We start from the raw sequence: 25351 nt of genomic DNA on the forward strand, positions 1-25351 counted from the left end.
TGCATGCAGTGCTATTTGAAAATAGACACAGAAAGACTGGATAGTCACTTCATGGACTGCACAAAAGTAGTACTGTACTATTTATTGGCCAACACTAGGTGCTTCATTGCTTTGGTCTGATTATACAATGGGCATCATTTTGCCTAAGTTAAAGTTGGTATTCCAAAAATAGTCCCGCCATGTGATCAAGAGAAGACCAAATCATATTGCAGTGGATGTTCCTCCATCATCTGTGATTCATTCTCATGGTTCCAGCTGTTGGTGAAACCACTTACGTTTGCAAGAGAAATTGTAGAATTCACAAACAAATTTGTCTTTCACTTTGTACTGAATGGTGGCCCAGAGAAGCATCCATGTTAGTAGGAAGAACATATGTTTTTTCTAGATCTTTGCTTTTGGAGCTACATATTTGTATATGATCTGTGAATCATTGAGATGCATTAACATGTTACTAGTTGGTTGTGAATTCGGACTACTAATGTGAACATATTACAATGCCAGGCCTGTGAGTCTCGTGTGAACATTGCAAACGGATCGGCTCTTACTATTGTGCACAGCATGATCCTGATTTCTGTGCTCTCAGTGTTCTCTGTGCATGTAGTTCAATTTTGAATTATGCACATAATTCCTAGAAAAATCAGTTAATGTATAATTTTGTCCAAACGATCCCCGAAAAGTCCAAAATTTAACACGACACTCCTGTTGTTCTATGTTGACACCAGGAAAAAAATTTAAAGGAAGAAAAGGCGACGAATATCGTTTTGTCCACAAAGGTGACATGTTTCACTAACGGAACCATGAGGCTTCTTCTGAGAAGCTCTGGTTTGTGAGAAGCTTATACCATAACCTGCCCCAAATGGGACAATATTTTTTACCCCAGCATGTTGATGCCATTACAAGATAGCATGCCAAGGTTCATGAATTTCGGACGGATTTTGGATTTACTAGAATTACAGAAGCAAGTACCTCAATGTTTGCCGGAGAGCCGTGGTGCCGTGGCGCTCGAAATTCATCCCCATTTCTTGCATGGGACATAAGCATAAACCCATGGACACATATATAATTTTACAACCCATGTTGGTGCACCAGAGCATGCGCATGTAGTTTAATTTTGAATTGTGCACCTGAAATGGCTAGAAAACCAATTTAATCTTTCCCTAATACTAATAAAGCAGCTATCACTTTTGCCCGCTTGCTCACCGTCGCGGTGGTCTGGCAAAAACGGCCCTCTGTTTTTGGCAATTCAACCCGCGCTCCCTTCTTAAGTGCGATATAAGAAAACGGTGGTTTGGATATAAGAAAACGTTTCAATCTTACAAAAAGGACCCCACATTCTTACATTTCTTTTTTTCCAGGGGGCAGCCATGGCAGGGAGGGGGGGCGATGCTGCGCTCCGGCGCCGCATCAGGCGGCTGCAGGGAGGTGGGAGCCACGCGCGGAGACGAATGAGGAGATAATGAAGAGGCATGGGGGAGAGGCTGGTGAGCGGGAAGGGCCGGGGCATCGCCCACGATGCAGGCGAGCGGGAAGGGCGGCGGCCTTGCGGTGGCACAGTCGGCGAGGCCCTGTCGGATCTTGCCGGGTCCGGTCAGAAATGGCACGCAAGCGGCGGATCTGCAAGGAAGGCGGCCGGAGCTTGGAGCATGACGGTTGGCGCGCACGGCATGGCCGGTGTCGGGTACCCGTCAGAGAAGAGAGAGATGCGCGGGAGAGAAAAGAGACGATGGGAAGGAGATGGAAGGCCGGAGGAAGAGAGAAGGGAGTGGTAGTCCTGCTGCTGCTCGCCGGTGGCTAGCTGGAACTGCAGCCCCGCGCATCACGTGGTGACGCCAAGGCCCAGGTCTTCTTGACCCGTTGCCTCATTCTTTCCCAGGTAATTATTTTTCCTCGGTCTTGCAGATGTATTCATGTGTAGCTTTTAGATCTTGCAAATTAGAGATTTTGGTAATATGCGCTGATCTCTTTATGTGCTGAGTGGCCGGCCTGCAGTTCCCCTGCTCATATTCGAACATGCACAAATTTAGCGCTGATCGATCTCTGCATCCATCTGGAAACTGAATTACTATCATGTACTGTACTGATTAGTACCATCACCTGTTGCACTAATTAGAGGATTTGCTTGATTAGAAACTCAGTTACGAGCACGTAATTGGTAGCGTCCCCTGTGGCATAATTAGCTCTCCTCTCCTCACTATATGGATGACAAATATAATTAGTACCGGTAGTACTAATTTCAACTTTCCAAGCAAGTCTGCAGTTTAGGTTCACCAGATGCAGTGATGTGATCTGATCTTTTTTCCTTCGTAGGGTAAAAATCTAGGCTGGATCGCTAGCTTCCTCCAAGGGCAAGATCGCCGCCTCTGCCAGCACTAAGAAAACAACTGGTGAAGGCAAGGCGGCCAAGGTCTTCTCCCAAACCGGCCAGAAGTTTGAAACAGCAGAGGAGGTAGTAATTCAATCGTCTTACATTCATCTGTGCTGACACCCTTTTGGTAATCGTGGTGGTGTTATTTTCATAAAGCGTTATTTTACAACCCTTGATACTCTTCGCAGATCGAGCGGCAAGACACGGGGCCTCAACATGCATGGGTTGTCTTTTGTTGAGTCATACTTGAATTTCCCTCCACAAAAAATCGCATGTGAATTATGAAGTTAACTACCATGACGTCTAGGTACTTATTGCTGCCACTGCTCACAGGTTATTTTGATGGTGTTTTTTGCTGAGCGTCTTGCATGGACAATCCTTCCAAATTTCAATATATGCATTCATGTTTCTCTTAACTTCTAACTTCTAAGGCACGAAGACTGGACATTCCTATGGTGACTCTCTGATTTATGGTCAAAAAGTTGTTCACATTTGTTTTTGATTTCTCCCCTAAATATCTGAAGACAAATGATTTTTATCATTGGCTATACCAGATAATTCAAATAGTCCCTAATCTTGCCCATGCATTTTTTGTTTAAGTTTGACTTTCGTATGAGATAATCTGGAGAAATTTATGTTGTTTCCGGTGGCAAAGTGCAACATGAACTGTTGTTGCAAGTCCACCATATTTTCTCAAATTTTAGAAGCTATTCATTGGCATGTATTTTATTAGTTTTATTAGTGCTTCCATTACTTTCTATTAAAATATGCTTAATGGGCTAAAGGCTGTACCTTTTCAGAAAGTTGCAGTGTGTGGTATGTTTGCTGAACTTGTGATGGAAGTTCTTCACGCAGGACCTTCGTCCATATAGATTTTAACTTTAAACATTATTATATTTTGGACAAATGATGTGTTTACTGAATTGTCATTGTTTTTTTGAAGTTATACCATTCGTAATATTGCATTGTAGATAGACAAAAAGATATAGGTATTAATTTTTGTGGCTCTAGCATAAATGTTTATCACCACGGTGACATTTCTTGTTCAATTTAGATAAGGAAAAAAACAAGTATTAAACAGAAAGTAGAGAGGATAAGAGCATTGTTGTCCAGGGTGGTTCATGCCAAAGACTGTAACAAAATAATTCCTTATGGTAGTGCAAATCATTGATGATGCAGCGGAAGTTACACAAGTTCTGCTAGAATTTCTCTCAGATAACATGGATGGAGGTGAGTTTTGCATAATCCATCTCAGTAAGAAGCTTGCATTGAGTAATTCTTTTCAAAAAGCTTACCATGCGCAACTACATGATACTTGCAGTTCTTAGTGTCAATTGACAGCGACATTCTTCAATGGGAAACCTTGCATATAATTGTCTTGAGTACAACAATACATGATTTTCTGGCAATAAAATGTTCATGATTGATGCATAATGTGTGCTCTGTCCGCATTTTAATTATTTATATTAATATTTCTGGTTATCACTGCAGGAGTTGCAATGGAGTTGATGAGGGAAGTCTGCAATCCAGACTGCTAAGTGGTAACCACTCCGGATTTTATGGATAGTAAATGGTCCACTGCTATTGACAGGTGCCTTCCTGGACTCTTCTGACCATTTGGCATGTTTTTCATTCTTTACTATCATCGTGTAGTTGCAGAAAAATGAATACTACTTGGAAATATGTAAGAGCATGGCTCAAAACTCACAGACAGACACAATTTTGAATCAACGATTTTATTTAGACAATGAAACAATGTTTTTCGATTGAAAAATTTGTAGTATATTTTGAATTTTAAATGTATACACCAAGAAAACATAGTTCTCTACAGTTGAATTTTAAATTCATGTTTTGGAAATCAAAACCATCTGAAATTTCATGAGTTCCGGCTAGAATAATTAATGCTACGCCGCTGCTAATGCCAAAGGTTGTGCCACCTTTGTTTGATTGGTGATGCAGCCATTGCAACACAAGTAGTACAAGTTCATCATGTGCACCGCCCATCAATGAATTCTTTTTATCATTGTTTCTACCGTCGCAATGCACAGGCACATAATATGAGAGATATGTGTGGTTCGTGGCTGCTAAACGGTCGTCCCCTCGAAGACATGGACAAGGTGCGTGTGGTTCACAACGCGACCTCATGTCTTACCACGTCAACCAGCCGGTGCCCATCATCAGACATGCTCTTCTCCTGGACGTCATTGGGAAGAAGCCCATCTCTTTTGATCTGTTTGTGCCCTTCACTAGTGCCCATGGAGTCGGACTGAGAGTTTCTCAGGGGTGTGACACAAACTACTTGAGTTTAAACTAATTTCCGTCTCTACTGAAATTTTCTTTTAAAAATTTAAAGTATGCTAATGCTTTTTTTTTATTGTTCAGGTAGATTCCAGCACGAGTGTTCACCTTTTTTTCTGCATGTAATGAGAATGTTGTGGCTAATAGGTTTAAAATTGTCATTTTAGTTTCCCCTCAAATTATATTTTGTCATTTTGCTATCATTCATTGAAATTATGGAACACACAAAAGAAGTATAAGCAGCGACATATGCCAACATGGATAAACCTATGTGGATGGGGTATTTCATTCATTTTATTTTAGGATGTGATTTTTGTTTGTCCCGTTGCAACGCACGGGCCTTTTTGCTAGTGTATAAAATGTCCAAACTAACCCTAAATAATTTCAATTTTTCTACGACACATATAGTTGCATGTTCACTGCAGATAAAAGTTCTAGCAATTTAAACATCGTCCATTGCCGTTGTGACCCCATTATGTAATTTAAATCAGGATGAAAAATCAAGTAGTTCCCACAGTTTATTATCACCAACCGTGTGAGATGAAATACAAAATATCCTGAAGCATGTCGGTGTATAGTCCACCTATGGCTTACCCGAGAAGGTGCGTCGGCTACAGTCTATAGCTGGCGGTCAAGCACACTAGCTCGCTTCCCAAATATCATTTCACCGTTCAATCGTCGCCGGTGAAAGATGGGGACGTGGACCCACGTCGTGAGGGCAACTTCGGCGGCCCACTCCGGCTAGAGCTTGGCCGCAGCCGTCATGCGCGTGCTAACAAGGTGCATGAGCGCAGCCGCAATCTGCGACCGGGCAGCCAAGGCAGCCCAAACGGCCGATGTTGCTTCTCAGGTGGCGGTAGCAACATCTGCCTAGGGGATAGCAACTGGCGAGAGCGGCACAACAGCTGTCCGTTCCGCAGCGGCAGCCTTAGCCCTGATGGAGGCTGCCCACGACCATGTCGAGTTCGCCCACACCCAGCTCGTGGCGGTCACCGCACTAATCGAACGAAGCTTCTCTGACAACGGTCGGCAACTGATACGTCTTCAACGTATCTATAATTTTTTATTGTTTCATGTTGTTATATTATCATTCATGGATGTTTTACCATCATTTTATAGTCATTTATATCATTTTTTGGTACTAACCTATTGACATAGTGCCCACTGCCAGTTGTTGTTTACTACATGTTTTTTACATCGCAGGAAATCAATATCAAACGGAGTCCAAACAGAGCGAAACTTTTTATGGATTTTTTTGGGCCAGGGTAGATCCAGTGGGCCGGAGAAGCACCCGCGGGGTGCCCCGAGGGGGGCACAACCCACTAGGGCGCGCCTGGAGGCCCAGGCGCGCCCAGGTGGGTTGTTCCCACCTTGGTGGCCTCCCGCACCGCCTCTTTGCTCTATAAATACCCCAATATTCCAGAAAACCCCCGGGGAGTCGACGAAAATCCAGCCGCCGCAAGTTCCAGAAATACCAGATCCAATCTAGACACCATCACGGAGGGGTTAATCATGTTCATTGGTGCCTCTTCGATGATGCGTGAGTAGTTCTTTGTAGACATACAGGTCCATAGTTAGTAGCTAGATGGGTTCCTCTCTTTCTTTTGACTCTTTTTGTGGTGTGTTTGTTGGGATCCGATGAACTTTGAGTTTATGATCAGATCTATCTTTTTATTCATGAAAGTTATTTGAGTCTTTTTTGATCTCTTATATGCATGATTGCTTATAGCCTCGTATTTCTTCTTTGATATTTGGGTTTTGTTTGGCAAACTTGATCCATTTATCTTCCAATGGAAAGAGGTGCTTTGTGATGGGTTCGATCTTACGGTGCTTGAACCCAGTGACTGAAGGGGAACCGACACATATATATTGTTGCTATTAAGGATAACAAGATGGGGTTTATTTCTACACAAATAGATCTTGTCTACATCATGCCATCGTTGTTATTGCATTACTCCGTTTCTCCATGAACTTAATACACTAGATGCATGTTAGATAGCGGTCGATGTGTGAAGTAATAGTAGTAGATGTTGGCAGGAGTCGGTCTACTAATCTTGGACGTGATGCCTATATAATGATCATTGCCTGGATATCGTCATGATTACTTGAAGTTCTATCAATTGCCCAACAGTAATTTGTTCACCCACCGTTTGCTGTTTTTCTCGAGAGAAGCCACTAGTGAAATCTACGGCGCCGACCTGATCCTCCTCTCTAGCCCAGCCGACGTCCGGCTTTGGTCGACCCGGCTCCCCGCGGCACGGTCGCCAGCCGGCTGGTCCCGCGCGCCATCGACGACACCGACGCCCGCCACCGCCTCGACCGACTCGCCCTCTCCCAGGAGTTGCAGGAGAACGGCCCCGTCGGGCCAGCGTGCTTCGGACCACGCATCCGGAACGAGCCCTTTACTAAAGGGTTCACGCTCCCCCGCGACACCCCAAGTACAACGGCACCGTGAAGCCGGAAGACTGGCTCACCGACTACACCACCGCCGGCGGCAACCACCGTCTCGCCGTACGTTACGCTCCGCTCATGCTCCAGGGATTGGCCCGCACGTGATTGAACAGCCTGCCGGTGGGCGGCATCAACACGTGGGTCGCTTTCGAGGAAGCCTTTGTGCGCAACTTCACCGGGACCTACCGGCGGCCCGGCCGTCCCAGCCAGCTCGCCATGTGCGTGCAGAGTCCGGCGGAAACCGGTCGCGAGTACCTCGCACGCTGGACCGAGCTCCGGAACAGCTGCGAGGGCGTTCACGGAGTCCAAGCGGTCCAATACTTCGTCAACGGGTGCCGAGATGGCACCCTCCTCAAGCACAAGCTCTTGCGCTCCGAGCCGGCCACCATGGCCGCGCTTATGGTGACGGCGACAAGTACGCCATTGCCGACTCCGCCATGAAGATCCAGGTGGCGCTGGATGGAGCCGGCAAGGCGAAGCTGGTTCCCCCTCCGAAGCCGGCCGGCGAAGGAAGCCGGCAGCAGCACAACCAGCAGAACAACAAGCGCAAGGCCGACCAGCTGGCCCAGCGCTACGACAACCGGCTCGTCGCGGCCGCTGAGCAGGCATCCGCGACCAACCCGTCCGCAAAACGCCGGCAGACCGGCAAGACGGCATGGCAGCCCGCCATGAGTTTCGATGAGATGCTCGACGCTCCCTGCAAGCATCCCAGTGGTGCGAGGCCGTCCACGCACACGCTTCGGTAGTGCGCCATCGCTAAGCGCATCATGAGGGGCGACATCCCGCCTCCTCTGGCCCCGGCTCCGGGAGCAGGGCAGCCGCCTCCGCCTCCTCCACCGCCCCTCGCAGGCGGTGTGATGCGCGACGACATCTACCTGGCCTAGAACGCGACCTACATTGTCTTCACCAGCCTCGGCGACGACAAGCGTAGGGAGCGCCTGCTCCGGCAGGAAGTGAACACCGTCATCCCGGCCAAGCCGGAGTACATGCACTGGTCGGACCGCCCAGTCACCTGGAGCCGGGAAGACCACCCGGCAGTCATGCCAAACCCGGGTGGCTACGTCCTCATCCTCAACCCCACCATCGTCGCACCTTGGCGCACATGCAAGTTCTCTCGGGTCCTCATCGACGGCGGCAGCAGCATCAACATCCTCTACCGCGACACCATGACCAAGCTCGGCCTCGAGGCCAATGACCTGAAGCCGACCCGGACGATCTTCCACGGCATCGTTCCCGGCCTCTCCTGCTCTCAGATAGGCCAGGTCCGGCTCGACGTCCTGTTCGGCGAGAGCGACCACTTCCGACGCGAGCCGCTCTGGTTCGAGGTGGTGGACCTGACCAACACGTACCATGCGTTGCTGGGCCGGCCCGCGCTCGCCAAGTTCATGGTGGTGCCCCACCACGCTTACCTGAAGATGAAGCTGCCGGGTCCGAAGGGCCTCATCACCATCACCGGCGACTACCGCAAGTCCCTGGAGTGCGCCCGAGATGGCACCAAGCTGGCTGAGTCGTTGGTCATAGCCGAGGAGCGGCACCAGCTCCACCAGATCGTCGCCCTGGCCCACGAGACATCGGCCGCACCGATCCCGGCCGAGGAGCCGGCCGACGAGGCCTCGTTCAAGCCCTCCAAGGAGACCAAGAAAGTAAAGCTGAACCCGGAAGACCCCAACTGCAGCAAGTACGTTGTCGTAGGCACCCGCCTCGACAGCAAATAGGAAGGCGAGCTCGTCGACTTCCTCCGTGAGAATCGGGATATCTTTGCATGGACCCCAAAGGATATGCCGGGTATCCCGAGGAAGTACGCCGAGCACAAACTCCACGTCCGCAAGGACGCCAGGCCTGTCCGCCAACCCCTATGACGTTTCTCTGAAAAGAAGAGAAGAACCATCGGTGAAGAGGTCGCTAAGCTTTTGGCGGCCGGCTTCATCCCGAGTGGCTGGCCAACGTAGTCCTCATCCTGAAGAAGAACAAGACCTGGCGCATGTGTATCGACTACACCAGCCCGAACAAGGCCTGCCCCAAGGATCCATTCGCCCTCCCGCGGATCGACCAAGTCATCGACTCCACCGCCGGCTGTGAGCTCCTGTCCTTCCTGCATGCTTACCCCGGCTATCATCAGATAAAGCTGGACCCGGCCGACGCCCTGAAGACGTCCTTCATCACACCCTTTGGGGCGTATTGCTACATCACCATGTCATTTGACCTGAAGAACGCCGACGCCACCTTCCAGCGCTGCATGCAGAAATGCTTGCTGCCGCAACTCGGCCGCAACATCCACGTCTATGTGGGCGACATCGTGGTGAAGACCAAGCAGCACCTCACGCTCCTCGACGACCTAAAGGAAACCTTCGCCAACCTGCGTGAGTACAAAGTCAAGCTTAACTCGGAGAAGTGCGTTTTCAGCGTTCCGGCCAGAAAGCTACTCAGCTTCCTCGTCTCGGAGCGCGGCATTGAGGCTAACCCGAAGAAGATCAAGGCCATCGAGCGCATGCGCAAGCCGGCTCGGCTGCGCGATGTCCAAAAGTTCACCGGCTGCTTGGCCTCGGTCAGCCGGTTACTCAACTGGCTGGGCGAGAGGGCCTTGCCCCTGTATCAGCTGATGAAGAAGACGACAACGTTCGAATGGAACGATTAGGCAGATGAGGCTTTCCAGGACCTCAAGCGCATGCTCTCCGCCGCACCAGTCCTGGCCGCACTAGCCGAGAAGGAGCCGCTGCTGCTCTACATTGCCGCCACCTCGCCGTCGGTCAGCACGGTGATGGTGGTCGAGCGACCAGAGGACTGCAAGGTCCAAGCCGTCCAACGCCCTGTCTACTACCTGAGCGAGGTGCTCTCTGCCTCCAAGCAGAACTACCCGCACTACAAGAAAATGTGTTATGGCGTGTACTTCACCGCCAAGAAATTGAAGCAGTACTTCCAAGAGCACGTTGTTACCGTGGTCAGCACGGCCCCCTCGGCGAGATCATCGGGTGCCGGGACGCCTCTGGCCGGATCGCCAAGTGGGCGCTCGAGCTAGCAGGCCACACCATCCTCTACGAGCCCCGCACCACGATCAAGTCCCAAGCTTTGGCCGACTTCCTCATCGACTGGACCGAGACCCAGTACCTGCCGCCGCCGCTGGACTCGGCGCACTGGCGCATGCACTTCGACAGCTCGAAGATGCGTCTCGGCCTGGGGGCCGACATCGTGTTGTCCTCCCCGAAGGGTGATCGGCTTCGGTACCCGCTCCAGATCCACTTCACCGCCTCCAACAACGTCGCCAAGTACGAAGCCCTTGTGCATGGCCTCCGGCTTGCCAAGGAACTCGGCATCCGGCGCATCCTATGCTACGGCGACTCAGATTTGGTGGTGCAGTAGTGCTCCGGCGAGTGGGACGCCCGCGACCCCAACATGGCGAGCTACAGTTTCCTCGTCCAGAAGCTGTCCGGGTTCTTCGTGGGCTGTGAGTTCCTCCATGCCCTGTGCGCAGAAATGAGGCCGCCGACACACTCGACAAGATCGAATCGTCACGGTAGTCCATCCCATCCGGTGTCTCCCTCGAGCACCTGCACAAGCCGTCCGTCAAGCCGTCTCTGGACTCCGAGTACATCTACGTCCCGGACAACCCGGCCGCGCCTCAACCCGGCCCGGGGACTGCCGAGCCCAGCTGGAGGGCTACCGAACCCGGCCCGGGGACTGTCGGACCCGGCCCAGGGGCTGCAGCCGCCGACCCGGCCACCCGAGTCCCCAACCCGGCCGCCGTCGTTTCCAACCCGGGGGCTGCCGCCCCAGATCCCGCCATGGTGGCCGTCTTTGCCGTAGTGACGGCTCCCTCATGGGCCCTGCCCATATTAGAGTTTCTGGAGAACGGGGTTCTCCCCATGGACGAGACCGAGGCCCGGCAAGTGCAACACCGGGCGTCCGCCTACAACATCATCAACAACGAGCTCGTCAAGCGCAGCTCCACCGACGTGTTCCAGCGCTGCGTCGAGCAGGACCAGGGCATTGAGATCCTCCTCGACATAAACCAGGGCCAGTGCGGGCACCTCGCCGCATCGCGGTCCCTGGTGGCCAAGGCTTTCCGCCATGGTTTCTACTGGCCCACGGCCCTCCAATACGCCGAGTCGCTCGTCCTCAAGTGCGAGGGATGCTAGCGCTTCAGCAAGCGCAGCCACCAGCCGGCCTCGGCACTCCGGACCATCCCGATCGCCTGGCCCTTCGCGGTCTAGGGACTCGACATGGTGGGACCCTACAAGACCGCTCGAGGCGGCATGACGCATTTGCTGGTGGCGGTGGACAAGTTCACCAAGTGGATGGAAGCAAGGCCGATCAAGAATCTGGACGGACCGACGGCCGTTCAGTTCGTCAAAGACATAGCAGTACACTACGGCATGACAAACAGCATCAACACGGACAACGACACCAACTTCGCCAAGGGCGTGCTCGCGCAATATTGTTCTGTCTCCGGCATCTGCCCGACCTGGCATCCGTTGCACACCTGCAGTCCAACGGCCAGGTCGAGCGGGCCAACGGCCTCATCCTATCCGGCATCAAGCCACGGCTCGTCGAGCCGCTCGTCCACTCACCCGGCAGCTGGCTCGACGAGTTGCCGGCCGTCCTCTGGAGCCTCCGCACCACGCCAAACCGGTCGACCGGGTTCACCCCGTTCTTCCTCGTCTACGGAGCCGAAGCCGTCATCCCGACCGACGTTGAGTTCGACTCACCCCGTGTCGCGATGTACACTGAAGCCGAAGCCAAAGAAGCCCGCGAAGATGGCATTGACCTACTCGAAGAAGCACGCCTCCTGGGGCTCAGCCGCTCAGCCATTTACCAGCATGGCCTGAGGCACTACCACAGCAAGAAGATCAAACCCCTCGCGTTCCGAGTGGGAGACCTCGTCCTCCGACTCGTCTAGCAGCAAGCCGGACAACACAAGCTGTCCTCCCCATGGGAGGGCCCCTTCATCGTCAGCAAGGCCTTGTGTGACCACAATGCCTACTACCTCATCGATGCCTGCAAGTAAAACAAGTGCAAGAGAGACACCGCCGGTGAAGAAACAACCCAACCGTGGAATGCAGAACTCCTCCGCCCGTTTTACAGTTAGATGTGTGCACGTATGTATCGCTGCCTTTTGTAATCATATGAAAACTATGGAGTTCCCGAACGACGCTCGAGGACTGCCCTTTTCGACCAAGCTTTTGTGTCTCCTGCATTTTTCCTTGCATTACCGTCCTCTTGGACCAACCCGGCCACCGGTTCGACTTGCTCGACCCGGGGGCTCGGGGGATGGCCGGCTTGGTCACCACCCGCCGGCTTCCTTAGTAGTTCCAGATGCGTTAAGGTTGCCGCGGTCCCCCACTTCGCCCTAGGCCACAGAACCGGCTTCGGCTGCCGGCTGGCAAGCACAGTGGGCCAAAGCACCGACGCGCCATGAATGCTAAGTCAAGGACTGCCGGGTTACCCAACCCGGCCCCGCCACTTATAAATTGCCGCATGACTGGCTGCTCGCAAATCGGCTTCGCCGGACTACTGCCAGCCGGCCCAGTGGGTGTTTCACTCGTGCTCAACGTTTTCGAAAGCCTAAGTACCGCACGCTCCTCTCAAAGGCCGAACTCCTTGTCACAGAACGGAGCCTCGGCCATCAGACTCGCGAGGGGGAGGCCCAAGAGGGGAAGGTCGCAAGAACAAGGCTCAAAGAAAAACGAAAGGCAAAGCGCAAGGATCCACGAAATTTATACATCACGAATTCAAAGGACGGGCCCAAGGCCAGAGTTCTTTACACCCGAGCACCCCCAGTGGGTGGGTGGACCTGCTATCTAACATAAATTTTCATTAAGTCAAACAGGGCAGCCTCAGGCGTCTCCAGCGCCAGGTCACACAGTTGCCGGCTCCCCCTCAGAGGCCTCCGGGTCCGCCGAGGTGCCGGTGCCTTCCTCCTCAGCATCTTCATCTCCGTAGATGCCCGTCACCTCGGAGCTGCCCCTCCGGGTCATGCAGAAGCAGGTCGCAGTCGTCAGCAGGCACGACTCCGCCATCTTCCGCCCGCTCCGGCTGGAACTCGTTGTGAAAGGCGAACCCGACAATGTAGCTGGCCCGGGCAATGATCCGTCTGGCCTCCGCCCGCAGCTGGTTCTCCGAGCCGGCTCGCTGGCCCATCATCGCCTCCAGCGACAGGTCCGGATGCCAAGACATCGCTAACCTCAGCGCCATGTCGGCATCGGCACGGGCGGCGGAAACACGCCACTCGTGAAGCCGATCCGGTCCCGCCTCCAACCACCACGCCAACCGCGAGAAGCTCGTCGGCGCGACGGAGCCCGGCCAAAGGGCCGTCGTCATTGCTGTGCCGGCCTCGGAGAGCCGCCCCATCTGCTCGCCCAAGACTCGCAGACGAGCCTTGGCGGCGGTCACGATCTCCGGGAAGGTCCAGGCCACCTGCGAATCGGTCCCGGAGCCGACGACTCCCTGCGGTTAATGCCGAAAGCGGAAGGCTTCCTCCGCCAGCTGGCTCATCTCCGGGAAGGCCCCTGTCAAGAAGTAGAGCGAGTCAGAAAAGATCACCAAGGACAAGAAGCCGGGAGCCCAGCCCGGCAGAACCCAAGGAAAGCACTTACTGGAGAAGGATTCTTCCAAGTTGTTGGGGATATTATCACTGGGAGTAAACTGTCCAGGAGAGGCCGGGTTAACCCCATAAGTAGTTCATCTGTATCTGAAGTCCATGAAGACAGACAGTGACGCTTTAGGAAAGCCCAGGCCCAAAGCCGGTTTAAGGCCTGTAGACATAAACCGGCGTTGATATGTAAACTTGTGTTGTAAGATAGAAGTAGCAGAGACCGAGCCGGACACGATTATGAGCCGGCCTCGGGATTCTGTAAACCGACGGGCGTCAACCCATGTATATAAGGGGATGACCCGGCGGTGGTTCAAGGACAACAGACAACAACTCGAGACTCAGGCAAAGCGTATTCGCTCCCTGGTCATCGAAACCCCATCAATTCCATCACAACTAGACGTAGGCTTTTACCTTCATCGTAAGGGGCCGAACTAGTATAAAACTCTCTTGCGTCCCTTGTCCGCTTTAACCCCTTTAAGCTAACCCGCAGCGATGGCTCCACGACTAAGTCCTTTCTCTAGGACATCTGCCGTGACAAAACCACGACAATTGGCGCCCACCGTGGGCCTATCACACGATGGTTTCAAGTTCTTGGAGGGCAACTTCGAAGGACTCAAGGGTTACGCTGTGGGCCAGATGACCAAGAGTCGTCGTGGCAAGCTCTACATCGACGATGCAGGCTGGGGCCCCGAGGCCGGCTCAATCGAGTACGGGTACCGGGTTCCCTTTGGTGGCATACACGTTTTCATTGGCAAGATCGGCGAACCGGGCCCTGAGCCGGACATCTGCGCTGACCTCGTCGAAATGGCTCAGCGTGCGAGATCTGCCCGGGTCAAGCCTGTCATGAAGCGTGCCTTCGTGGGAGTTATCCATGGAGGGGAATCTGAGGATAGATCGGAATCTGGTGGTGAGACCGTCGTTTATTCCGGCGACGAGTCATCGACCGGAGAGACCGAGTCGTTATATCAGTTACAAGATGGCCGGATTGGGGGATGTTCCGATGGCGACAGTAATCCGGACCCCTTTGATCTGCCAAACCGGGTTGCGATCTTCATGGCCGGCACGCAACCGGCGCTCCACTCTTCGACCGCAACGGTGATGATTTCCAGATTGGCAGCGGCGGCAGCGGCCGGGGCAGGTGGCCCAGTGCGAACGCCAGCTCGGGTTCTATCTGATTTGTTTGACACGTTGGCAACGCTGATGGCGGAGGTTAACCCGGCGGATCAAGATGCACACAATGCGGAAATTGCGAAAGTGAAAGATCAGATCACCCAGGCCAAAGCCGACTTAGTAGCTGAGGATACCAGGATAGCCGCGGAGCGGGCCGCTTTGGATGCACAAGCTTACCGGATTATGCTGGATCAGAGTGCGTCGAACGAAGTCCTGAAGAGGAGGCAACGATCTCGCCTGCCGCCGGTTTATGACGGTAGAAATCTCTTTAACACCCCAGGAGCAGGGACCAGTAATCCACCGGTGGTAAACCAGGCGGAGGCACCTGGAGCAGGGGCGCCGGTTTAGTCACGTTTGGCGGATCCGCCTCGTCAGAACAACATTGTAACACCGCATGTCCCCACGCCGCCGGGTCATTACTCTAACCCGATGGACAACATTGTCGCTGCCGCTTCACGGCTGGCGGCCATCCCGATCGAAGGCGATTCTCCAGCGGCGGTCGAGACGCGTCGGGTTAAGGAGCTTCTTTAGACAGCCTTGGTTCAACAGGAGGCTTATTCATATAGTCGCGATCGGATTCATTCCACTCCCCGTCCAAGCCGGAGTTACAACAGGCGTATGGATGAACCGGCAGTGTCAAGCAATGCGCGGAACTGTGATCCGCCCCGTGGCAATAACCCGGCGGGTGGTGCTGGTGATGCTCAGGAGGTGGTGGACCGGGCTCGGGTACGCAGAGAGGCCAAGTTAGCAGCGCAGCATGAAGCCCGTCAGCTTACTCCGGTTCGTCCAACCACATCGGTGGAACCAGGAGTTACCTCTAGTTCTTTGGGAGTGCCATGTCTTGTCCCAGCGTTGCGCAATGTGCGCCTGCCCAAGGATTTTAAGGGTCCGCGCAAGGTGCCGAATTACACCACCGATTTATCCCCTGAAACATGGGTCGAAAGCTATGAGATGGCCATGGAGATGCTGGATGTGGATGATGCGGCATGTGCGAAATACTTCACCATGATGCTAGAAGGGACAGCCCACACTTGGTTAAAGAGCTTACTGGCTAATTCTATCAGGTCATGGGCCGAGTTAAGAGCCCGGTTTATTCAGAATTTCAAGGATACATGCAAGCAGCCCATGTCAATTGTGGACTTAGCTGCCTGTGTCCAGGAGGAAGGAGAGTCAACAACCCATTGGGTGCGCCGGGTTTCGGAGATTTTGCATTCATCGGACCGCATCAACGCTGACACCGCAGTTTTAACATTGGAAGGCAATTGCCGGTTTGAACCCCTGAAGTTGAAGTTGGGACGGCTCAAACGTCATCGTAATGACATGGGAACCCTCATGGCTGCACTGGTGAAGTATGCCGACTCTGATAGTACCAAGGACCCCGAGTCTGACGATGATAAGACAGGGAAGGGAAAGAAGAGCGGCAACGCCAAGGGGCAGCACCACAACCCGACGGGTCATGGAAACGGCGGCAAGCGTAAGGCGGACCACGGTTTAGACTTTGTGGCTAACACTAATACACATGACAAGGGCCAGCGGCGTAAGGCTAAACCGCCCCAGCGCGGTGGAAGGCCAAGTCCTAATCCGGACCGTTTGTCTTATCTGTTGAACCAGCCCTGTCCAAAGCATGGGACGAAGGAGGACCCGTCCACGCACCTCTGGAAAGATTGTTACATCATGCAAGAGTTCAAAAATTCTGATTCTTTCCGGTATGATCATGGACCAGGAGGCGGTTCGGGCCCCGGCTCTCATGGGCCGGGTTATGGCGGAGGAAATTCTGGTTCAGGCTTCCACGGTAATTAGGGTAGACATAACAATCAAAGTAATCAGGGTAACCAAGGTGGCTGTAATCATCAGGGCAATCAGCAGCAGCAGCAGTCGGGTTACCAGAGCAACCCGAAGCAGTTGAATAGCGGACAGTATCATGTCTTCACCACTAGCTTGGACAAGCGCGATCAGAAGCTTCATAAAAGGACGGTGAATGCCGTTGAACTGGCGATGCCCCGTTATTTGCGTTGGTCCGAGCAGCCGATTGTGTGGAGTAGAGAAGATCATCCACCCTGGGTTGACAATTCGGGTCATCTGGCTCCGGTAGTGGCACCTCAGGTGGGAGGTTATAAGTTCACTAAGGTACTCATGGATGGAGGGAGTAGTATCAATATCCTTTATTATGAAACTTTCCGTCGCATGGGGTTAACAGATAAAAATCTTAAACCGTCCAATACGGTGTTCCATGATGTGGTGCCTGGTAAGTCGGCATATCCTGTTGGTAAGATAGCTCTGGAGGTGGCTTTTTGAGATGAGCATGACTCGAGATCAGAAACCTTGACCTTTGAAGTGGTGAAAATCAGCAGCCCGTATCATGCCCTATTTGGACGGCCAGCTTATGCTAAGTTTATGGCACGACCTTGTTATGTCTATCTGCAGCTCAAGATGCCGGGTCACAAGGGAACTATAACCGTGCATGGGAGCCGCAAGATTGCTCTAGAGTGTGAAGAAGGTGATGCGGCTTATGCTGAGTCGGTTTGTGCAACAGAAGAGTTGAAGTTTTACAAGGACAATGTTGATCCGGCAGATATGACTTCGTTGAAGAAACCAACTACGGAGCATGGTCCGGCCCTGAAGTTTGAATTGGCTGATGAGACTAAGCTTGTTGACTTCGTGCCTGGCGATTCGTCCAAGCAGTTTAGCATCAGCGCTAACTTGGATCCGAAATAGGAAAGCGCGCTCATCGAGTTCATCCGTGAGAATCGGGACATCTTTGCATGGAAGCCTTCTGACATGCCAGGTGTACCGAGAGAACTCGCTGAGCACACTCTCAATGTTGATCCCAAGTATAAACCGGTCAAGCAGTTTCTCCGCCAGTTTAATGAAGAAAGGCGCAAAGCTATTGGAGAAGAAGTAGCCAGGCTCTTGGCGGATGGATTTATCGTTGAAGTATTCCATCCTGAGTGGTTGGCTAATCCGGTGCTGGTCCTCAAGAAGAATGGCACTTGGCGTATGTGTGTGGATTACACAGACCTCAACAAAGCTTGTCAAGCAGATCCTTTTGCCCTTCCCCGTATTGATCAAATTATTGATGCTACGGCGGGTTGTGAGCGTTTAAGCTTTTTGGATGCATATTCTGGTTATCATCAGATCAAAATGGCAGTTAAGGACCAGGAGAAGACAACCTTCATAACTCCCTTTGGAGCCTTCTGCTATGTGTCCATGCCCTTTGGGCTCAAGAGTGCCCAGGCGACTTATCAACGGTGTGTGCCGAATTGTCTGCATAAACAGATCGGCCGCAATGTTCACGCCTATGTGGATGATATTGTGGTAAAATCAAGGAAGAAGGAGACATTGATTGATGACTTGAAGGAAACCTTTGATAACCTGCGGGTTTATAAAATGATGCTTAATCCGGCCAAGTGTGTCTTTGGTGTACCTGCAGGCAAGCTCTTGGGCTTTTTGGTGTCTAACAGGGGCATTGAAGCTAATCCGGAAAAGATCAAAGCCATCACCTCCTTGGCTAAACCGAAGTGTATCAATGATGTTCAATGCCTGGCAGACCGGATTACCGCGTTGAGCCGGTTTGTTAGTCACCTTGGCGAGAAGGCCATCCCTTTATATCAGATGCTGAAGAAAACGGATAACTTCGTCTGGAGTGACGCCGCTAATGAAGCATTCGAGGACTTAAAGCGGCAGCTGGCTAATCCGCCGATTCTCGCTGCTCTAGTGGACAAAGAACCATTGTTGCTATATGTGGCAGCTAATGCTCGGGCTGTTAGTGTGGCTATCGTGGTGGAGTGCAAGGAGGCTGGAAAGGAATATCCGGTTCAGCGGCCGGTTTACTATATCAGTGAGGTACTTGTTGAGTCCAAGCAGAGGTACCCGCATTGGCAAAAATTGGTGTATGGGGTTTTCATGGCAAGCCGGAAGCTTAAGCAGTATTTCCAAGGTCATCCCATCACGGTGGTCAGCACCACTCCTTTGGGGGATATAATCCAGAACAGGTAAGCAACTGGTCGGATTGCTAAGTGGGCTATCGAGCTCGGGCCTCACGGGTTGAAAACTTGAAATACATACCCCGAACGGCGATCAAATCTCAGGCACTTGTGGATTTCATCAATGATTGGACATAATTAGAAGCGCCAGGGGAGAAGCCGGATCACACTTATTGGACTATTCATTTTGATGGGTCCAGGCAATTAGAGGGCTCGGGGGCCGGAGTCGTATTAACTTCCCCACGAGGTGATAAGTTTTGTTATGTTCTCCGTTTAATGTTCCCTTGCACTAACAATGCATCTGAATATGAGGCTTTACTCCATGGTCTTTGGATGGCTAAGGAGATGAACCTAAGCCGAGTTAAGTGCTTCGGTGACTCGGATCTGGTGGCTCAACAAGTGTCCGGCACTTGGGATTCCAAGGACCCACTAATGGCAGCATATCGTCGTGAGGTGGATATTGTTGCAGGTCACTTTAAAGGTTATCAGGTGGATCATGTGGACCGGCGGAAGAATGAAGCGGCGGGCGCTTTAAGCCACATGGGTTCCCAACGTAAACCGGTTCCACCTAATGTCTTCCTGGATGTTTTGCATAATTCGTCTGTCAAGCTCCCTGGTGAAGAGGATTTGGCTATTCCTGATCCGGAGGCTCAGTTGGTGGCGGCTCTTCATGTTATCCCGGATTAGACGGTTCCATATCTGGCGTATATAAACCGGGGCGAGTTACCAGAGGATGAAACTTTGGCCAGGCAGATAACCCGGCGGTCCAAGTCCATGACTATTATCAAATGGAGAGTTATATCTTTACAGTGTGACAGGGGTGTTTCAGCGCTGTGTGTCTCCTGAGGAAGGCCGTGAAATTTTGCGTGAGATCCACGAAGGAGATTGTGGTCACCACGCCAGTTCAAAATCTTTGGTGGCCAAGGCGTTTCGTCACGGTTTCTATTGGTTGACAGCTCGTGCTGATGCCGAGGACTTGGTCAAAAGATGTGATGGCTGTCAGAAAATCTCAAGGCGCGCTCATGTACCAGCTCAAGAATTGAGGATGATTCCAATCACCTGGCCGTTTGCAACTTGGGGGCTGGATATGGTTGGGCCTTTCAAGAGGTCCAAGGACAAGAAGACCCATCTTTTGGTGGCAGTTGATAAGTTTACGAAGTGGGTGGAGGCAGAGCCAGTTAGTAAGTGTGACGCAACCACGGCGGTTCAATTCATCAAAAAGGTGATCTTCCGGTTTGTCTTTCCACACAACATTATAACATACAATGGTACCAATCTATCAAAGGGTGCCATGAAGGAGTTCTGTCAACGTGAGCACATCCGGCTTGACGTGTCATCAGTGGCTCACCCCCAGTCCAATGGTCAAGCGGAGAGGGCCAATCAAGAGATCTTGAGAGGTATCAAACCCCGGCTTATGGTTCCTTTGCAACGGACGCCGGGTTGTTGGGTTGAGGAGTTACCTTCTGTGTTGTGGAGCATCAATACCACACCCAACAGATCGACATGGTACACACCATTCTTCATGGTTTATGGAGCGGAAGCAGTTCTTCCTAGTGACATCCGTCATGACTTGCCTCGTATAGCGGCATATGTTGAAGCTGACAACGAGAAGGCACGACAGGAAGCTCTTGACCTGTTAGATGAGGAACGTGACATGGCGGCAGCCTGTTCGGCGATTTATCAGCAAGATCTGCGTCGCTATCATAGCCGCCGGGTTAGAACCAGAACCTTTCAAGAAGGTGATTTGGTGCTTCGGCTCATCCAGGATCAGACGGATATGCACAAGCTATCCCCCCCTTGGGAAGGACCCTTTGTGGTCAGCAAGAATCTACACAACGGGTCGTACTACCTAATCGATGTTCGAGAGCGCAAAGACTCATGTAAATCGGAGGAGGAGACCAACCGGCCGTGGAATATTGCTCATCTTCGGCCTTACTATACTTGAGCTATAGGCTCTGCTTATCTACATATTATGACATTGTATATATTATGATCAATATAATAAACCGGAACCTCTGCTAAAGCGGGGTATCTGTTGTTTTTCTTACATCATGTATGGTTACATGGAGCTTACAAAGCGGCGTCCGGTTTACCCCTTGATTTAGCTTCTCAAAGCTTCATATTAGATCACTTGGGGGCTTGGTCGTATCCGAACCATAGCTACACCTCTTGATCGGCGCAATGCCACAACATCACTTGGGGGCTTGGTCGTATCCGAACCATAGCTACACCTCTTGATCAGCGCAATGCCACAGCATCACTTGGGGGTTGGTCGTATCCGAACCATAGCTACACCTCTTGATCGGCGCAATGCCACAGCATCACTTGGGGGCTTGGTCGTATCCGGACCATAGCTACACCTCTTGATCGGCGCAATGCCACATCATCACTTGGGGGCTTGGTCGTACCCGAACCATAGCTACACCTCTTGATCGGCGCAATGCCACAGCATCACTTGGGGGCTTGGTCGTATCCGAACCACAGTCACACCTCTTGATCGGCTCAAAGCCACATCAATCCGGGGCCAAAGAGAGTGTTGTAAAACAACAGCTCAAACATAGGCACCCACTGAGCACAGCTCACAATGTTGTTTGGAGATTTTTTGCTGTCGAATTTAGGGCCTGGCAGCCCGTGAAAAGCCTTGACTACAACGGTTTTATTTGCCTTTTGCTAAGTTTCTCTTTCTTTTGATAAGATTGGTGATGTTTTCAAATCGGTGTTTATCAACCCGGTTAGGCTGTCAACTACAAGTTGTCAGTACATGATCAAGTTATAATCCGGAGACTAGCAGCCCGATCTGGTTTTGACTCAAAGTCACCAGTATGGAATAAACCGGTGTTTATCACAACCCAGAGCGGTTTTATTGTAAACCAGCATCATATAACATGAGTTACTTTTACTCCGGATTAGGGTTATTACCCTCATTACAAAGTTGGTCAGCCAACACTATGCCTAAAGGTCACAGGTATCATATATTTCCATATTTGGTTATCTTTTACAACCTTGGTTATAAACCTTGGTCATGTATATATTTGGGTATCATGACCCGCCCGGTGGTAAACCGCCAGGGCGCTTTAAGCTTCTCATCTGCAGGAACAACATGAATAAATAGCTATGGATTATAAACATTGTATCTTAAGCATGGCGGATTAACACGCATCAGTCGCAGATAAATATGCACGAAGGCATAACAGACCAAGTGTTTTAACTAGCCTATTACAAGGCGTTTTAGTTCCCAAAGGGATAATTATTTCTCAATAAGCATTGCAGCAAGTGGAAGACTAAACTGGCCCCCGGATTATGATTGCTTATCAGCTTGACCTGACGGCTGCGGATCATCTTGCACCGGTTCATCTTCTTCGTCTCTTCCCAGCGGCTGGAAGTCAACAGTTGTCCAGTCAATCCCAGTTAAAGCTTGGAACACAGCTTCGTCGCTTATAAGGGTTGACGGTTCAATATCAGGGGCATAAGTGTGCTTACGGATTGGAGGGATCAGATTTTGCGCTTCTGGAATTGGCGCCGCAACCCGTCTGTTCTTATCATCATAATTTGCCTGATAGTATGAGAGATCAACTTCTTCAGCCAATTGACAAGCCAGTGGACGTACTTCCCGGTTTATGGCGCGGAGATCCTCCTGGCCAAATTCTGATTCGGCTTCTTTTAAGCTTGGGAAGCCTTTAGCCACGTCCACCGGATCAAGATCAGGCACCCACGCCTTTGCCCGGGTTAGAACGGTCAGAGCTCCGGCCCTTGCCGCAGCTTTCTTTAGTTCTTCAACCCGGGCAGGCAGCATGGATAGCCTTTCTAAGGTGTCCTTGATCAATGTTGGAGGAGGTTTATTGTGTGAAGCGGTACAGATGATCCGCTGCGCGCCGGTATACAGCTGCTCTATCAGAGTATAGGCCGCTTTCAACTTCTTCTGTACATCAGAGCCCAGATGGCTAATGCGAGTTCCTGCATCATTATAAACGTCAGTAAACCAGCCACACATGGGAAGATATGTTGAAAGCATAAAGCAAGGATGCTTACCAAACACATTAGCGGTCATAGCATGTACTTGCCGCTTTACACCAGTTAGCTCGTCTACCACCGGGTTGAGAGCTGCTTCTGCGTCTTCAGCTCTTTTCCGCAAAGCGGATTTCTCTGTGTTCCAATCCGCCCGCTCCTTGGCGAAGCTCTCCTTTAGCTTTTCCATAGCGGCTAAGGCGCTCGTCAGCTCATCTTTTGCTTTGGAAGTTTCGGCCTGTTGGGACTTGATGTTCTCTTGCAGATCAGCGGTTTGACTTTCCTTCTTGCTCACTTCAGCCTATAAAGAGACAGATACATAATGAGTTAACAGTACATATTTGAAGTACCAAGCACATAACAAGTTATGCCCTTGATACTTGGGGGCTAATGCATATTTGCTCCTTATCAGAAATTTCTACAAGTCCCAAGCACAATACAAGTATTAATCTTGGCACTTGGGGGCTAATGTGTGTTTGCTCAAAAAATTGTTGGTATGGGAATTCTTCTACAGTCCCGGTTCATCTTTATAAAGTTAAACCGGCCCTTGGGGGCTATACCGGTGAAAGAGCAGTATGGCAAATTTTAAGGAACCGGTTCATCTTAAAAAGGTAATCCAGTCCTTGGAGGCTAAATATGCAAAGTTAAGTTATGACAAAAGTCCCGGTTTAGATTGATATCATGAACCGTTACTTGGGGACTACTAGGAGTTGATAAACTGCAATTGGACAAAAGAGAAAAAATAGTAGTTACCTCATATCGCTCCTTCATCAAGTTTACCAAACTAGCTTCATAGTCACGGCTGGTATACAGACGGTTCAAGAAGCCAGAGTGAATATCTTGAGCATTGAGATGTGTGTAGCTTGATAAATCGGCATTCCATTTGCCTTTGCAGATAGCAGAGAGCTCATCCTTGGCAGTATGTCTTGACAAAGCGACAGGATTGCCAGGAGTGGTGTGGCCAGTGCTAGTAATCATCTTTGTCATCAGCAGCCTTCACTGGAGTTGGCGGTTTGTCAGTATCCTTAACTGGACTGACCGGTTTATCATCAGTTCGGACAGGGCTGGTTGGCCGGTCTGCATGGCTTGTAGCGTCAACTTGCACTTGTTCGGCAAGTAAGTCATGGTCTTGAGGCAGCGGATCATTAAGCATGGCGTCAGCGTCGGTTTCTTCCGGATCTGGAGTTGTTTCCTGTTCAACAGCTGCATTATCATCAGCCGATTTGCTTAGCCGAGCCTTCTTGCTGGTCTTGGCTTGGCGCTGAGAAAAGATAGACATAAGGATCCGTACAGTATGTAAAGATAACACATCAAGAATAAAGACACGTGCATAGCTCACCCAGGAACTGTTTTGAGGGGTGGAAGCTGTGTGGCCAATGACTCGCCAGAGGATGAGTGAGAAGTACCCTGATAATTTGAATCAGACGGGTTAAGAGGCTGGCGGAAACAACCTGCTTTTGGGCATGAAGTATCAATGGGATAAGAGACCTCTGATCGGCGTTTCCGAACCGGACTGTTCGGTAAACCGGCGGAGGTAACTACCTGGCCGCTGTGCCGGGTTGTACGGCGAGCCTCGTGCTGCTGCGTCTTCAAAAGAAAGTTTGGGTCCAAGTAAGCAAGAGGGTGAGAAAATTTTACTTTCCGGTTTGCTTGACGGATTTTTGATGTTGGCAGAGGATCTGAATTGGAGGAAAGAATGGTTACCTCTACGCTCAACATGACTGCCTTCAGCGTCGTCCTGATAATAATCATTGTCAATGAGATGTACGAAAAATGAAACAAGAGAGTCAAGTTCTACCTCTGGTTCCGGATTACCCACATCATCATCAGCTGGTGGACCGGAGGATGCAGTGGTCCTTCTCTTGGCAGGTTTTTTAACAACTTTGGTCTTTGGACGAACTGGCTTGACCGGTTTGTCTTGCGGCTTCGCCGGTTTGTCTTGTGATGGTTTCTTGTTCCAGAACGGATCATCACCCTATCAGAAATAATCACACTTTCAGAAAATATTTGGACAGAAGCAACTTCAGATAAAAAGATTATATGATTCTTACAGCTGGTGGTTTGTTGAAGGTGCAGAAAGGGAGTAGTCCGGTTTGGGCACAAACAACCTCTGGTTCGTTCAGTATCTTTTTTACAACCTCAGTGACTTCTGCATCTGTAAGATGAATGTCAATGTGCCGCTGAGCATCCTTCAAACTCCCTGTATACTCACACATCAAACCGGAGCGCCGGCTTAAGGGAAGAATACTCCAGCTTATCCAACAACGAGCAAGATCAACTCCTGTCAAACCGTTTGCCATGAAGGCTCTAAGCTTTGATAATTGAGGAGCATAGTTGGCCCTTTCTCTTGCAGTCAACCTCTGAGGAAAAGGATGTGTGTTGCTTAGGCGTTCAGGGCGGTAACCTGGCAGGGGGTTTTCATCAGGTGGAGATGTATCCATGCAATAAAACCAAGTCTGGTTCCACTCTTTGGGGTGACTGTGGAGTTTG

At 51.1% G+C, this 25351-nt stretch overlaps 1 long non-coding RNA gene across 4 annotated transcripts; it reads left to right on the plus strand.

Moving 5' to 3' along the window:
* The first annotated feature begins 1290 nt into the window (after positions 1-1290).
* On the plus strand, positions 1291-4977 carry LOC109771155 (uncharacterized). Of its 4 annotated transcripts, none has more exons than XR_012181874.1 (6): positions 1291-1873; positions 2308-2446; positions 2554-2672; positions 3545-3595; positions 3857-3956; positions 4414-4711. It is a non-coding gene; the product is annotated as an uncharacterized lncRNA (long non-coding RNA). The 4 variants fall into 4 exon arrangements; XR_012181873.1 differs by lacking the exon at positions 3545-3595 and adding an exon at positions 4748-4977 and having other exon boundaries at positions 1305-1873; positions 4414-4648; XR_012181872.1 differs by having other exon boundaries at positions 1354-1873; positions 3420-3595.
* Positions 4978-25351: the final 20374 nt, after the last annotated feature.

This window comes from Aegilops tauschii, chromosome 4, assembly GCF_002575655.3.
Source record: "Aegilops tauschii subsp. strangulata cultivar AL8/78 chromosome 4, Aet v6.0, whole genome shotgun sequence".
NCBI lineage: Eukaryota > Viridiplantae > Streptophyta > Magnoliopsida > Poales > Poaceae > Aegilops > Aegilops tauschii.